Source organism: Rhinopithecus bieti, unplaced genomic scaffold (genome assembly GCF_001698545.2).
Source record: "Rhinopithecus bieti isolate Rb0 unplaced genomic scaffold, ASM169854v2 scaffold_5889, whole genome shotgun sequence".
Classification (NCBI taxonomy): Eukaryota; Metazoa; Chordata; class Mammalia; order Primates; family Cercopithecidae; genus Rhinopithecus; species Rhinopithecus bieti.
The window spans coordinates 224,036-238,149 of record NW_016805277.1 but is presented as its reverse complement, the minus strand read 5'-3'; the positions used below and the strand labels follow the sequence as shown (position 1 = coordinate 238,149).

The following is a 14,114-nucleotide window of genomic DNA, read 5'->3' as shown; positions in this document are numbered from 1 at the left end:
TTAGCACTTCCAGTCTACTGGATGGGCCAATCTTTACAGAAGAGAGAGAGGTGTTTTTCCTTCCTTGTTCCCAATCCCCATTCAGTCACCCAGTCCAAAGGAAAAGCCTCTTCTACACCTCTTGTGGGGCTCTTTCTCTCCACCTCCAGTGATGGGATCCTGGTCATCACTATTTTAATCAAGTGGTCACAAACGTCTCCTGAGAAGGTCTCCCTACCAGAGCCCCCTCTCCTCTAATCCACCCTCTACCCCATGGGTGGGGCAATCTAGGTACACACACATATCTGAACATGCCCCGGCCCTGGCCTGAAAGCTTTCTGTGGCTGCGACGATTCTCAAGATAGAACCATGACTCTTGGCCTGCCATATAATGCCCTAGAAATCTAGGCCTGACACACCTGCCCAGCTTTGCCTTGGGCCACTTGTGGTCTAAACTAGGACACAGGGAGCCACACAGGTTTCCCCCCAAATACTCTTCCACTTCTTTTCTCTCTGCCTGGGCAGTGGCTGTTCCCTTTGGCTGGGACCTCCATTATCTCTCACACTTGCCTCTGCTTTCTGCCAGCCCACAAATGTTGGGATCTGGCTGTTTCATCCTCAGGGCCCCACGTGCTGCACGTCACAGCATTGATGTACATGTGCCCATTCTCCCATCAGACTGCAGGCAGGTGGAGGGGTACCCCTAACTGTATTCCTACTGCAGCACTACCCAAGGTCTTGAATGTTTACTCAGAGCATCCTGTTCATTTATGCATTCACTTCAGGGACTATGCTAGGCAGATGTGGTCCCTGTGGAACTGGTGAGGGAAAAGTCAATAAATAACCCCCTGGTCATTTAAAAGATTAATGTGATGTATGCTTCAAAGGGAGAGTGCAGGGTGCTAGGAGAGTGGATATGAGGGGCCTTGGCCTGTTCTGGGGCCCCCTAAAGTCTTCCCTATGAACATGTTTGCTCACTGAATCAATTGGGCAGGTCTCCCATGTGCTGATAAACTGAGGTCAGGCTCCACGGTGTTTGGGGCCTTCCAGCACCAGCAGTCAATTCAGTGACCACTGGAGGCCACAGGGACAGGAGTTCCTGTTACTCTGATGCTCAACCTATACTAGGGACATTGTCAGGACATGCCATGGTCCACACTTAACACCTCTCTGACCCCAGGTGCATCTTAAATCATCTGCCTAACATAGATGGCTGTGAGGGCAGCAGACAGAATTCTGGGCACTCTGGGGCTACTGTGTAGACAGGCCCAAGAGAGGTAAGATAGCAGAGGCCCTGGCTCTGGAGTGATGTTAGAAGAGTAAAGGCCTCTGACATGAGCACCCTGTCAAGGGGTACCCAGTCTTAACTGCTCACTGAGGGCTAGAGAGACCCAGAAGGGTCTGGGTTTTTCTGAAACAATTAGTTAGATCCCCTCCTTGCTGCGATGAACTCCATTTTAAAACATTCCCTGCAAAAAGGTGCCTGTGCTCACTCTGAACAGGAAACAGTATGTGTATATGTGTGTGTGCCTGTGTTTTCAGGCAAGGCTGTCATTGGGTTTCCTAGCAGTCTTTTGCTTTACTACAAATGTGTTTCACAGACCAACAACCCGATGCCTTTGGACTAAGAGCTTTTAAATTGGAATGTCTCCCCTCTTTCAGGAGAGGAGGCCTGTGGTCAGTGATGATTAACAGCAGCTCAGCCCTTTTTCTACTAGAGCACAGACTTCAGCTTTGTTTCTCAGCTGACCTGCTGGGCAAGTCTGGGGCTGTCTATGTGGGAACCGGACAGTGCTATCCTCCAGAGAGGAGCCGTTAGCACTCAGAGACCTGGCAGGTCCTAGACACACTGACTCCTTAAAAGTGGTGCTCTTTGTCTTTCCTCTGACTCTAGCGGAGTCTTTACATCAACATGTCAGTGTCTCTCAGGTCTCTATACCAGTGCAACACCTGGCTGCTGAGCCTCAGAGCTCTGTTCTGACTGCCGATGGCAAGGGCCTACTTACAAGTCCCACGGTGCCTTGAACTCCTCTGGGTCTCTCAGCCTCATCAGTGTCATTGTCATGCACCAAGCTAGCCAAACAGCAGTCAACCTGGCCCCGACTTCTCTGCCCACCCCACAGCACCCAAGCATTAGCCAAGCTCTGCTGAACCACCTGTAGAACGTCTCAGGCCTCTTCTCATCACCCTCCCTGCGCTGGTTCAGCCTCTTTACTTCTCACCTATTCTCATTGCACCAGTCTTAATCCACGGCCACCAGAAGCAGCTCTGCCTATTCTGATGATTCCCCATCAGTCTGAGCTTCTGAGCTAGCCACAAACAGCATCCTTCAGCTACTTTTGGTGGCATGGCTTCCTGTCACCCCTGCCCTGGTTCACATGGCCACCCCTGACTTCTTGAGCCTGTCACACTGTGTTAAGGATGTCTCTGAACATGCAGTTCTCCTGCCTGGAATGCCCTTTGTCCTCTTGTCAACTTGCTGAACTGACACTCACAGCCTCCCTCTGCCATTGAGGCTTTGTGGACATGACCACAGCCTGGAATTGCTCACTGTTTCATGTTCCCATTATATATATATATATGTATGTGTGTGTGTGTGTGTGTGTATATATATATATATATATATATATATATATCCCAGCACATGCCTCTCCAACTTGACTGAACTGCAAGCCACTCGATGTGAGGCACTGTAGTCAACTCATCCCAAGAAAGGTCTGAAATATCACAGCTCCTCCAGTGCCACCCTGCTGGCAGAAGAACATCTTCACTTCTCATTCTGAATCAGGCTCCTGTCCAATAAAGCAGCCTCAAGTCTGTCTCTCCACCAACGGGGTTGTCTTGCAGAGATTCTGTACTTTACCCCTCCCCATATTCTTTCTGCACTTCTAACTATAGTTCTCCAAGCTGCAGCCACAGCTATGAAAGAATTCTGACTAAGCCATGAAGCCTTATGACATCCAGCAATGTGTGGTGGTTTCAAAACACCCTTTTGAAAATCAACTCACAGTTGTGCAGTCTCCAGGTAAACCCACGAATGTGCCAGGTCCATCCTGCTCTTCAGAGGTTTACGCAGGTGTGGGCAGCTCCAGTCAGGCACCCATGACGGGGAGAGTGACTGTGAGGCCAATGGTAATTGAGCATTATGATTAATAACTAGAAGTCCAAACCCAGACTGACCTGATTATAACCATGGCTCTGCCACTTACTGGCTGTGCATTTTTGAGCAAGTGATTTAACCCCTCTGAACCTATTTTCTTATCTTTCAAGTGGAGATGATGCTAGTAAGGGCCTCAAACGGTTGGTGGCAGAAGTGAATCAAAGCATCCATGTAAGGGCCTGATACTCACTGGGCAAGTTCTCAGTAGTTAACAAAAACAACAATGTGTATAAGATGAAAAAAGGCCATCTTCTTGCAGAACAGATCTTGGACATTTGCACTGAAGATATTGCTAGCTTCTGTAGCAGTAAGTCTCTACAACTTATTTCTCACTCCTGAAAAATCCAAAATGGGTTTTCATGATTGGCTGGTGTTTCTTCTCCACCCTAGCGATTCATGGATCCAGATGCCTCCCATCTTGTGACTCTTATATCTTCAATGCGTGATTCCCAGGGTTGCCATGGACAGAAAAAGACCATAACCTATGAGGGTTTTAAGGGGCCAGGCCTGAGAGTGGGGCACATCACTTCTGACTATGATCCATCAACTAGAACTTAGTCACATGCCCACAACTAATTGCAAGAGAGGTTGGGAAATGTACTCCGGCTATTTACTCAGAAGAAAGGAGAAAACAGCCAGTCTCTGTCACATGACAAACCAATCTGAATGCTGACCCTAACCCCAGAATGAGTTACCAGCCAAAACCTACTGGGCCCTGTTTGACCCATGTTCTGCATCCAGCCTTGTTTGAGAAACAGACAGCCCTACATCATAGACAAAGCAGCTTCCTAAGGACTCAGCATCTCTGCAGAGCAGTGAAGCTGGTCACGGGAGAACAGTTATACTATCCGGTCAAACTGACAAAGATGTGTTCTTCCGTCCTTCAGTAAACCAGGAGCCTTCACTCATGGCTCTGCATGCTTTGAAGACAATGATAGGTCCTCAGGCAACTGTGTCTGTTCATCATTGCATGTTAGCTTGATTGCCCTTCTGGCTGTTATCGGCCTAGAAAATGAAGGTTCTGTGATTGATCCTGAAGGGATCTCTGTGGTCTTTATCTCTGCAACTCCTCCAATTATATATCAATCACAATAAACATTAACCTTGTTTATAAAACCTCAAAGCTTACCCAAAGACAAACTTTTGTAGAGGAGCTGTACGGAGAGATGAGTCAGGCTAGAGTGAGAAGCAAGAGAGTCTGACTGCAGGCCCCTCAGCAATCGAGATGCGACTGGAGCAACAGTCTGTTCTTTTAGCACAGGACTAATTAGAAGGCTGGCTACGTAGACCACATGAATAAGGTAGACATGAGAACAAGCTGTGCACTACTAGGAGGGGCAGTAGGGGCAAGGAACCAAAGTGCCATGGAGGCCCTGCCACACCCTCCTATCCTTCCCCAGCAGGCATCCTAACAGGCTGCTTCCTGTACTGCAGACCACCTCCACTCCCACTGGCACCTTCAGCACACCCAGGACGCTCAGTCTGGACTCTCCACCCCTCTGTCTGGAGTAATCCTGCCTAGCAGTCCCAACGCCTTCTCTGGCAATGATCCATCAACATGCTCCCTCTTCCGCATTCCTGCCAGGGCCATGCCTTCTGTCAGTCACAGTCTAGTTTGGGGAAGTTGCATGTCCAGACTCCAACCTTGTGCACAGGCCCTGTTGACCTCCAACACATCTCTCTATTTGCAACAACCAGAGATCCACCAGGATAAATCTCTCCCTCCCAGTTCCCTCAATGGATGTGTCAGCTGCAGACCCAGGGCCCAGCTAAAAGTGCCTTACAATCTCCCTCAGCCTGCCCCTATTCTTTAATATACTCAATTATTTTTCTTAGTCTTATGTACAGTACTCTGCAAATGCAGTTTCCAACCCTTCCTTCCATCATGATTGCCAGTCACTCTAGATCCCACTTACACATAAATTCTGAAACCAGCTATCCCATTCTTAGCACTCAGTACATGGTATCATCATTGCCTATTTACCTGTCTGTCTTGATGAAATGAACCAATTTGCTCTATTCACCACTGTATCTCCAAGCACCCACCACCCTGCCTGGCACCTGGTAAACACTCGAATGCCGGCTACGAGGTAGCTGATTAGTTGGCACTGACAGTGGATGGGGAGAAAGGAGAGGGCAGCATTTCCAAAGGCCACAGGACAGGGAGTTATGGCCAGTGGGACACCAATCAGAGACCTTCTCTTGGACCATTTGTGTACATACACCTGGCAAAATCCCCATAGGAGCCCAGACACTCAAAATTCAGGGAGCTTGTAGAGCTACCTTGCGGATTCTCAGGAAAGGAACACTCCAACTGCCCTGATAGCTGGGCATAAGCCACACAGACGCCTTATGACTCTGTGACAGTACTATGGTTCCAGTGACCTCTCCTCCTGCTTCTGGTTCAGTACCATAGACTGCAGGAAAATACCTTCCTCACATCTGTAAGAGATTGACTCCTGTTAAAGCTACAGCACAGAAACCCCTTAAACAATCAGGGCACTCATGAAGCCACTGGAACAGTCAATCATGAAGTCTTTTATTATCTAAGCAATGAATACATGCTTATTGATCCCGTGTAATATTGATTAGAACTGCTGGGGAGTTGCTAGTCAAAGAGCCCTATCTCCAACCCCTGAGGATAGAGGAGTCTGAGCTATCAGTACTCAAATAACTGCTGATGAGGAAGAACCGTCCCATCCATTCTGGCAGCTGGATAAATGCCCACATATCCACATGCATTTGTCACCTTCCCATCAACTCCAATCACAAAGGCAAACCTGAGACACTTAATTCTGAAGGACAGGACACTAATCCTGTTTACGGCATTCTCTTCCCTCTTCTATCACACCAAATGATTAACAGTGTCACCCGCTGTCATGTCCCCGGAGGCATGTGGATATACTAGACAACCATTGCTCACAGAGCTGGGGTTCATAAGCTGCACTCTGATTGGCTTGGATCAGAGACCTGTTCTTGTATGCTAGCCAATCAGGAAAAATATCTCTCTCCATTCATAAAACACCATATCAAAAAGTGAGTCAGATGATTAAAGAACCTACAGTCCACTCTCAGTGAACTATGGGATTGCAAACAGAAGAGACAGACCAACCGAGATGGTAAATAAATCGTAAACCATGCATTTTGTTCCAGCAGATATGTCCTACTCCTGTTATGTTTTCAGTGGCAGGAAGAAACAAAACACAAACACAAGTGTCATTCACCACAAGCAAGAAACAGTTTTGGGGAAGCTAGTCGGGGGTTGAAATTTCACCACTGCAAAACCATTCTGTGATATGCTTCCCCAGATGCACTGAAGGAACTGTGCAGCTTGTTATATTTTAACAGTAAGTTACCGCCTGCCTGCTTTACAAAAAAACTTTCCTACATACTCCTCTAAACTCTAATGGAAGGCCATTTAGAGAAAAGTTAAAGTGTGGGCTTCAGAGAACAGGACTCTGATGAGGCTTAGTATGTAGAATCCACTCATTATTTGTTGAGTAGACGTGTTCCCAATAAGAACAAAAAGAACACCTGATCCTGTCTCTCTCCTGCTCAGAACCCTTCAGTTGCTTTTAGGATAAAGTGTGGGTCTGAGCAGAATCCTTTGTGATTTGTCCTGTTTGTCCCTCCTTGAAGCCTCACCTGCCTCCGCACCAGGACTCAGCCATCCCAAGCCTCTGGCAGTTCCCTACATAACCTCTGTTCTTTTCTTCTAAGATGCACACATGTGGTTCCCCAGGCCTCAAACATCTGTCCCCATCTGCCCTCCTTTGCCCAGCCAACTTGACCTTTCCATGCCAGATAAGGGCTCACTCCTGGCTAGGTTACTGTCCCTGCCAGGGGCTACTTGGGGCCTTCTGCATTGACTTTACAACAGCTACTTGCCTGCCTTCTCCCAATGTCAGCTCCCCCAGGGTAGGGGCTAGGCATTTCTTAATCATGGCTGTGTTCCCCAGTGCCTGAACAGGAGCTGATTCTCAGGAAATCTTTATGGAAAGACTCTGAGACACTGACCTGACAGGTTTGGTACAAGCAAACAAGCTATACAACTCTTTGGAATGAAGAGTTGACTCACTCAGGCTCACTTGTAAGTGCTGAGGCAGGGCCCAACATACCTTTAAACCTACAAAATGTAGGAAGGACCCACAGACAGATCTGGGCCCCACTCACTCCTGCCCCTTCCCAGCCCATGTTCTAGGAGTGGGGCTCTGAAAAGCCTGTCACAAATCCTTGGGGACACTCGAATAAGAACCAGAGGCTATTGCAATTCTGATGAACACCACATATAGAGTCTTGTTGGGTTCTTCAGCTTCAGGTTTTCAGTTTATGCTTTTATTTAAATAAATCTCCTTTAGGTGACTTGGGGCCACATTAGCTCTGAAGGCAGGTCCCAGAACACATGCACTCTGAGCTTCTCAATGGGGAAGGAATGCGAGACGCTCCTCAAGTTCTCCTCGCTCAGGGACCAGAAGAAACAGCAGATGGAGATGTGCCACTCCCTGACACTGGCCTATTTGGTAAAAACTAAATCAGTCGCATGGTTGTATATCAGAATGTCACATGTGAAGTTCCAGACAATTCTCAAAGTTTAATAAAATGTGAGTTAAATTGTGCCTCCTTCTAAAGGCCTGCCTCAAACAATTTTCATTGACACAACCCTCTTTAAGGCCTTATCTAGGGATCAGCACTGACAATGGTAACAGATCAAAACCAAAGAACAGACTGGAAAGATTTATTTCTCCTTGTAAAACTAGAAGGGGGAAGAATTTGAAGTCTTTCAAGAGTTTTGTTGTTGTGTTTAAGAAAAGATAAGTTTAAAAACATACTCATCCTCATCGGAGAGTCTCTTGTGCAAGCCTGAGATGCTGCTGCCCAACTCTAGTTAAATGTGTACAAGGGGTATTAATTTCAGTTGCAGGCGTGAGGTGTCCATTTCAGAGTTAACACCTCTGTCAGCAGGCTAGTAGCCTAAAGATGGCCTGCAGTAGGTGACTTCCACCTAATTTACAACTCGGAGTCTCCCATTCAAACCTAAGACTGTTAAAAAATGCCGACTCCCCGGAGCAGGGAGCTTTGGAACAAAGCACTCCCCTCACCCCCCACTTTAACGGTAAAACCTCAAACCACAAAGGTGGAAGAAAAGAGGGAAGCTAGCAGGAGTGCCCCCTCTAATTGTCTATTCTTATGTGCTGTTTACTGGGTCATTAAAATCTTACAAGGCCTTTATAGTCACTGTAATTGTTGAATTCAAGGTTTGTACCAATTGTTTGCACAGAAGTCTCTCACTTTGAAACTCAGAAACATTTCCCCTAACATCTTGTCTAAAAGAACCTTTCAAGCAATGTACTGACCAGCTGCTTGAGTGATCTGTGGCCCCTGCAGGAGTGGGGGTGGGGAGCGCCATGTCGCACACCTGTTGTCAGGTGACACTGCCAGCAGCATCCTGCGCACTCACCTCCCCACTCCACCCCACCCCCAGCGAGGCTCTTTCCTGCTGGCCTTCTCCACCCGGGGAAGCCCACAGCCTTCCGGAGTTACCTTTAAAAAAAAAAAAAAAAAGAAAGCAAACCCTTCCTACCACAAAGCAAACAAAAGGTTGATACCAAGACAATCGGGAGCAGCGGGGGTTCCCGTGGCCCCTCTCCAGCCCACCCTTGGACCACTCCCCGACCCGGTTCCCAGCTCCAGCCCGGCTTCAGTCCCGCGAGTAGCCCCCGCCCTCCCCTCCCTGCAGATAGTGAGCCAGACGCCTACACCTCGGTCCCCCGGGGCTCGGGCCCGACTTATTGTGCCGGGGCCGGCAACTCGCGGGCCGGCGGGGGCCTCACCAAGTACAACTCCGCTCACAGCAGCTCCCGGGCGCCCAGGCCCAGGCTGCCCAGCCAGCGCCGCGGGGCCTCCTGCGGCCTCAGGCCTGGCCAGTGAGCCCGCCCCAGGAAGGGTCACCAGGGGAGGCGCCAGCACTGCCTTTTTCCCACAAAAGCGCACAGGAGCGGGCAGGGGAGGCATTTCGAAGAGAAGTTGGTTTCCGGGTTTGTTTTTTGAACAAAACCAAAGGGAATCCCGCGCGGCCCGACAGGTCCTGGGAGGGCGTCGTGCACGCACGAGGACCCGGCGTGGGCCACACCGAACCCGGCGGCCCGAGCCCGGCCGAGCACTACACCGGTGCGCGCCAGGCCTGGCCGCTCTCCGGCACCAGCGGCCGGACCCGAGCGGCTGGGACAGGGAGTGCGGCAAGGGGGCCCGCGCGGCACTTACGCGGCGGCTCGGTGGCGGCGGCGGCAGCTGAAAGACGTCTCGGCCTGAGCCCTCCTGGCCGCTCGCGCCTTTTCTCTCCGCGCTCCTCGCTGGCCCGCCCGCCTCTTTGCTTCCCGCCCGCGCGGCCCGCGCTCTCCCCCTCCGCCCGGCGCCGCTGCCGAGTGAACTGGAACCAGTCCTCGCGGCCGGCTTCCCACAATGCACAGCGCGCCGCTCGTCACATCCCTTCGCGGCCCCGAGCGTCCGGCCTCCGCGCCAACGCCGCCTAGCGCCCCGGCCTTGACCCCGGGCCCGCGCCCTGCCAGCTGACGCCGGCCGCTCTGCGCCCAGGCACCAGCCCGCGCCCCGGACGCGAGGTCCGACCCGTGACCCCGGCGTCGCCCAGAACCCAGTCCTTGGGAAGGGCCAGGACCGCCGGAGAGGCGCTTCTCCAGGGCGCGTCTCAGCCTCTGCGTCTCGAGTGAGCGCCTACTGTGTGCCTGGCTCTGAGCACGCGACTGTCGCCGCCACGGCATCCTTAGGAACCTTCTCACTAACCCAGTGGGAAGTCACAATGGCTGTTACCAGCGATCGCTCTTCCCTCCCCAGCCAATGCCAACTCCCCGCCTCAGAGGCCTCGTCGTCTTTAGATACAGGCCACCCCCAAGCCCTTGTCTGCCCCAAGGTCAATTACTGCGCACCCGGCTCCCCTGGGGTCCTTCAGCTAATCCCCTCACCCCGAAGGCTGGATCCTGCCTTGCACGTGGAAGCGGTTAGCTACTTGGCTTCAGCAAAAGTTCACTTTCGGACCCAAGTTGGGAATTACTAATATAAACAGTGATTCCTTATCATCACATGCGTTTTTTAAAAACTGCGGACAGGCCGAAAGAGGAGGGGCCGCCACAAAGCCCTCCACGTCTTCCTAGATTGGTTTGCCGCCCGAAGGCATTGGTGCCCCATCCCCGGTACTTAAATGGGGGCCTTCCCTCTACTCCCCTCCCGCCAAGTGTGGAGCGGGAAGCCACTTCTCCATCCAGCTGTAAACTAAATTTGGATAATAATACACATCCCTCAGGGTTGATGTGAAGTTTAAAGTGCCGCTACTGGGGATTATGCAGGTAATTAGAGACCCCACCCCCAACCCCAGTCCTCAGGCTGCGCGGGAATCGCAGCGGCAGTAACCTCCACCTTACCGGAATGCTTTACTCGTTACTGTAAGAGTTTGCAAAACAATGTCCAATACCTGCCATTCATGCATTCGTTAATTCAATTAAGTACTGAGAACGTATTTTGTGTCATGCAGCAATTTGGGTGCTGGATATGAAACAGCCAAGAGAACAGGCAGAAATCTCTGCCCTCCTGGGGTTTGCATTCTAGTGGGGGAAGGAAAGACAAACGGGAGAATGTGTCAGAGGGTCTCCATGCGGTGGAGCAAAATAAGGCGGAGAAGGGGAATAGGAAGTGTGAGGTAAGAGTGAGGCTCAAATATAAGAGAAGGCCTCTCTGAGAAGGTAACATTTAAAGCAAAGGCCTGAAGAAACTGAGGGAGCAAGCCATGTGGATGTCTGGGGAAGAACTGCCCCAAGCATGAGGAATAGCAAGCGCAAAGGCTAGGAGCGTGTCCGAAATAGTCGAGACACAGCGAATGTGAGGTTGGAGTAGAATGGGTGAAGGGGAAAGTAACAGGAGATGAAGCTGGAAAAATGATGCTTATGATGCTTCTGGTCCCAAAACAAAGCGTGATGGATGTATGAGGATTTCCCAAGGAAGGGATGTCAGGAAAGGTGCAGAGACCCTCCCGCACACCCCACCTTGTTGTTCCATCCTTCTCTGTGTCTTTGGGCAAGGATTCTCCGTTCTGCGGGGGCCACCAGGTGAAATTAAAGTCTACAGTCCTCCGAGAGCTGATCTGGGGCCGGCCCCACCTCCATGCCCCTCCACAGCGTGCCTTTCTTATAGAACACTCTAGGACCTTTGTCCTCTGGCGCTGTTCAGTGCAGCAGGTCTGACCTCATCCTTCTCCAGAAGCCTCCACCTTCTCTCCCCTCTGTCCTCCTGCGCTTTGTGTGTCCTGTTCTTCCACTTCAGTGACCTGTCTCCTCCCCTAATCTGGCTCAGAGAGGTGTACCAACTGCTGCTGCTGCTATTACTTCTTCTTTTAAAGGTTATTTTTTTTCCAATTAGAAAATAAAGCTATGCTCACTCTGAAAACATGAAAAATAAAAATGCTTAAAAAATAAAACTCACTCTACGTTCATTGCTAGGAGAGAACAGCCTGCTCCCATTGCAGCCTTTTTATCTATATCCACTTAATATTAAACATATAGAGTTTCTACTCCATTTAGTGATTGCACCTGCATTTTAAACTTAATGGTTCCTTATGAACATTTTACTGGGTAGTTATTCTACAATAACATTACTGGAACTGTTTGGGTTTCCCTTGACCCTCTTAAAAATTTTTGAGAACCCTGAAGAGCTTTTGTCTTATAGGTTACATCTATCAATATTTGCTTTATTAGAAATAAAACTGAGAAAAGTAAATGTTTATTAATTTATTTTTTAAATGTTAACATGGAAAGAAGTTATATTACATAAATAATGTGTTTTAGGAAAATCATTATGTTTTCCAAACAAAAATAATTAGTGGGAAGAGTGACATTGTTTTACAGTGTTGCATGGTTCCTGAATGTCTGGTGTAACAGGAGGCTGGCTTCATGCCTCCTCCTACATTCAGTTGGTCACTATATGTTGTTTTGTTTGAAGTATGTGAAGAAAATTCAGCCGTATGTAGATATGTATATGGGAAAGAATAGAGGATTTTAATCGCCTTTTCAGACAATTACAGATGCTCTTCTTTCATACTACACCAAAATGCAAGAAGGAGTCATTTCTTAAAGGTTAAGCGCAATGTAGAACCTGAAAAAAAAATCGATAAACTTTTGAACTCAGTTAATACATTAAAATCCTTTGGCCTATTTTATATCTTGACTGGGTCCTTTAGCTATGCATGATTGGGTAAAATCATACATTGACCATTTGGGAAATAGCAGTTCACTGATTTATATGGATCTTACAAATGTAAACACATTTCATTGTACAATATTAGAAAAATCACATCTATTAATAGCACCACTGATCTCATCTGAAGGTTTTCGAGTATTGGGAAGTTGTCAAGCTCATAGTGGCAGATACAAGTTTCCCAAAATTGTAATTTCTGCTTGAAAGCTCAAGTTTATCACTGACAACATAATGTCACAGCGATTTTCCTAGAAGTGACAGGTTCATTTCATTCATTTTCAAGAAAATGTCTACCACAAAGGACCACATTATGACTTTCATGGGAGGCATTTTTGCCTCCATGGGCCCCTTCCTCTACTAAAAAGACAACTGCACTGGTATAAAGACAAATACATTAATATTGTATATTAAAACTGTGCCTTGTGGAGCATTCAGCCCTACATACACCCAATTCTGAATACCCATAGTTTGTCTGTCAGGTGTAGCTTCTCCATTAGAAACAGTACTCAGGCCCCCAGGACTTTATGGGTCCACAAAAATGTCTTAATTTCTTTTAAAATCAGAAGAAAATGAAGGTTAGTTATTTTATATTGAAGAAAATATTTTAATATATAAGGTTACTATATTTGTCTTTCTACAAACACAGTTGTAAAATATTTTTTTCTATTGTTTTATAGAAGAAGGGACTCATGAAGGTAAAAGTGCCTAGGGCCATGGAAGTGTAATGCAGCCCTGCTGTCAGTCCTTGTTTCAAGAAAAACTGGTGTTCCATGAGAAAAACAGCTCAATCGCACACGTGCTTCTCCTCAAGGTGACCATCCTAACAGAAGTGCTTTATGCATACTTCCCATTTGGTCACGTGGAGTATTTTAAAATGTGTTCCAAAGGGTCAGATTTAATAAAATTAATACATTTTACTGTTTCATCAGGACATTCTTAAGTTAAACTGGCTCTTTTTTTTGGCTGTGAGTGCTTGATAATAAATAATAAAATGATGACCAGTGCGGGATGATGCCATTGCTGATTTGTGGTAAGTCACCAGCAGTTTTATCCACTATTGTTCTTGCACCATTAGTGCAAAGATCAACACAGGGAAAAGCCAAATAATGTCTTAATGTTAACATGAAAATAGTTGTGACTTTTTGTACCTCTAGGAAGGGTCTCAGTGACCTTCGGTGGTCTGCAGACTACATTTTGAGAACCACTGCTTCACAACATCCACAAGCTTGGCCATCGTTAAACAACCCTTATTTTGTCTTCGTTCAGGGTGTTTCCAACTCTATTATGAAGGCGTTATGAATATTTTTAAAGATTGGCCAGGTGCAGTGACCCACGCCTATTACCCCAGCATTCTGTCAGGCCAAGGTGGGCAAATCCCTTGAGGTCAGGAGTTTGAGACCAGCCTGGCTAACATGGTGAAACCCCATCTCTACTAAAAATACAAAAATTAGCTGGGTGTGGTATGCAGGCCTGTAACTGCAGCTACTCAGGAAGCTGAGGCACGAGAATCGCTTGAACCCAGGAGGCGGAGGTTGCAGTGAGCCAAGATTGCGTCACTGCACTCCAGCCTGGGTGACAGAGTAAGATTGTCTCAAAAAAAAAAAAAAAAAGATATATATTTGTGTACATCTGGTCATTAAGGATAAGTTCTTAGAAGTGGAATTGTTGAATCAAACATCCCAATTTATTTATTTATTTATTTATTTATTTATTTATT

The 14,114-nt window shown here is 48.0% G+C and overlaps 1 protein-coding gene across 4 annotated transcripts in view; it reads right to left on the bottom strand.

Annotated features, from left to right (window-relative positions):
• Nucleotides 1–9,686, bottom strand: part of MACROH2A1 (macroH2A.1 histone) — a 65,370-nt gene extending 55,684 nt beyond the window's left edge. For all 4 annotated transcript variants that reach the window (XM_017871931.1, XM_017871934.1, XM_017871932.1 and 1 more), the window contains exon 1: nucleotides 9,401–9,686. The gene's annotated coding sequence lies outside the window, so the exon portion shown is untranslated. The remainder of the gene's footprint in view (nucleotides 1–9,400) is intronic.
• Between the last annotated feature and the right edge of the window lie 4,428 nt (nucleotides 9,687–14,114).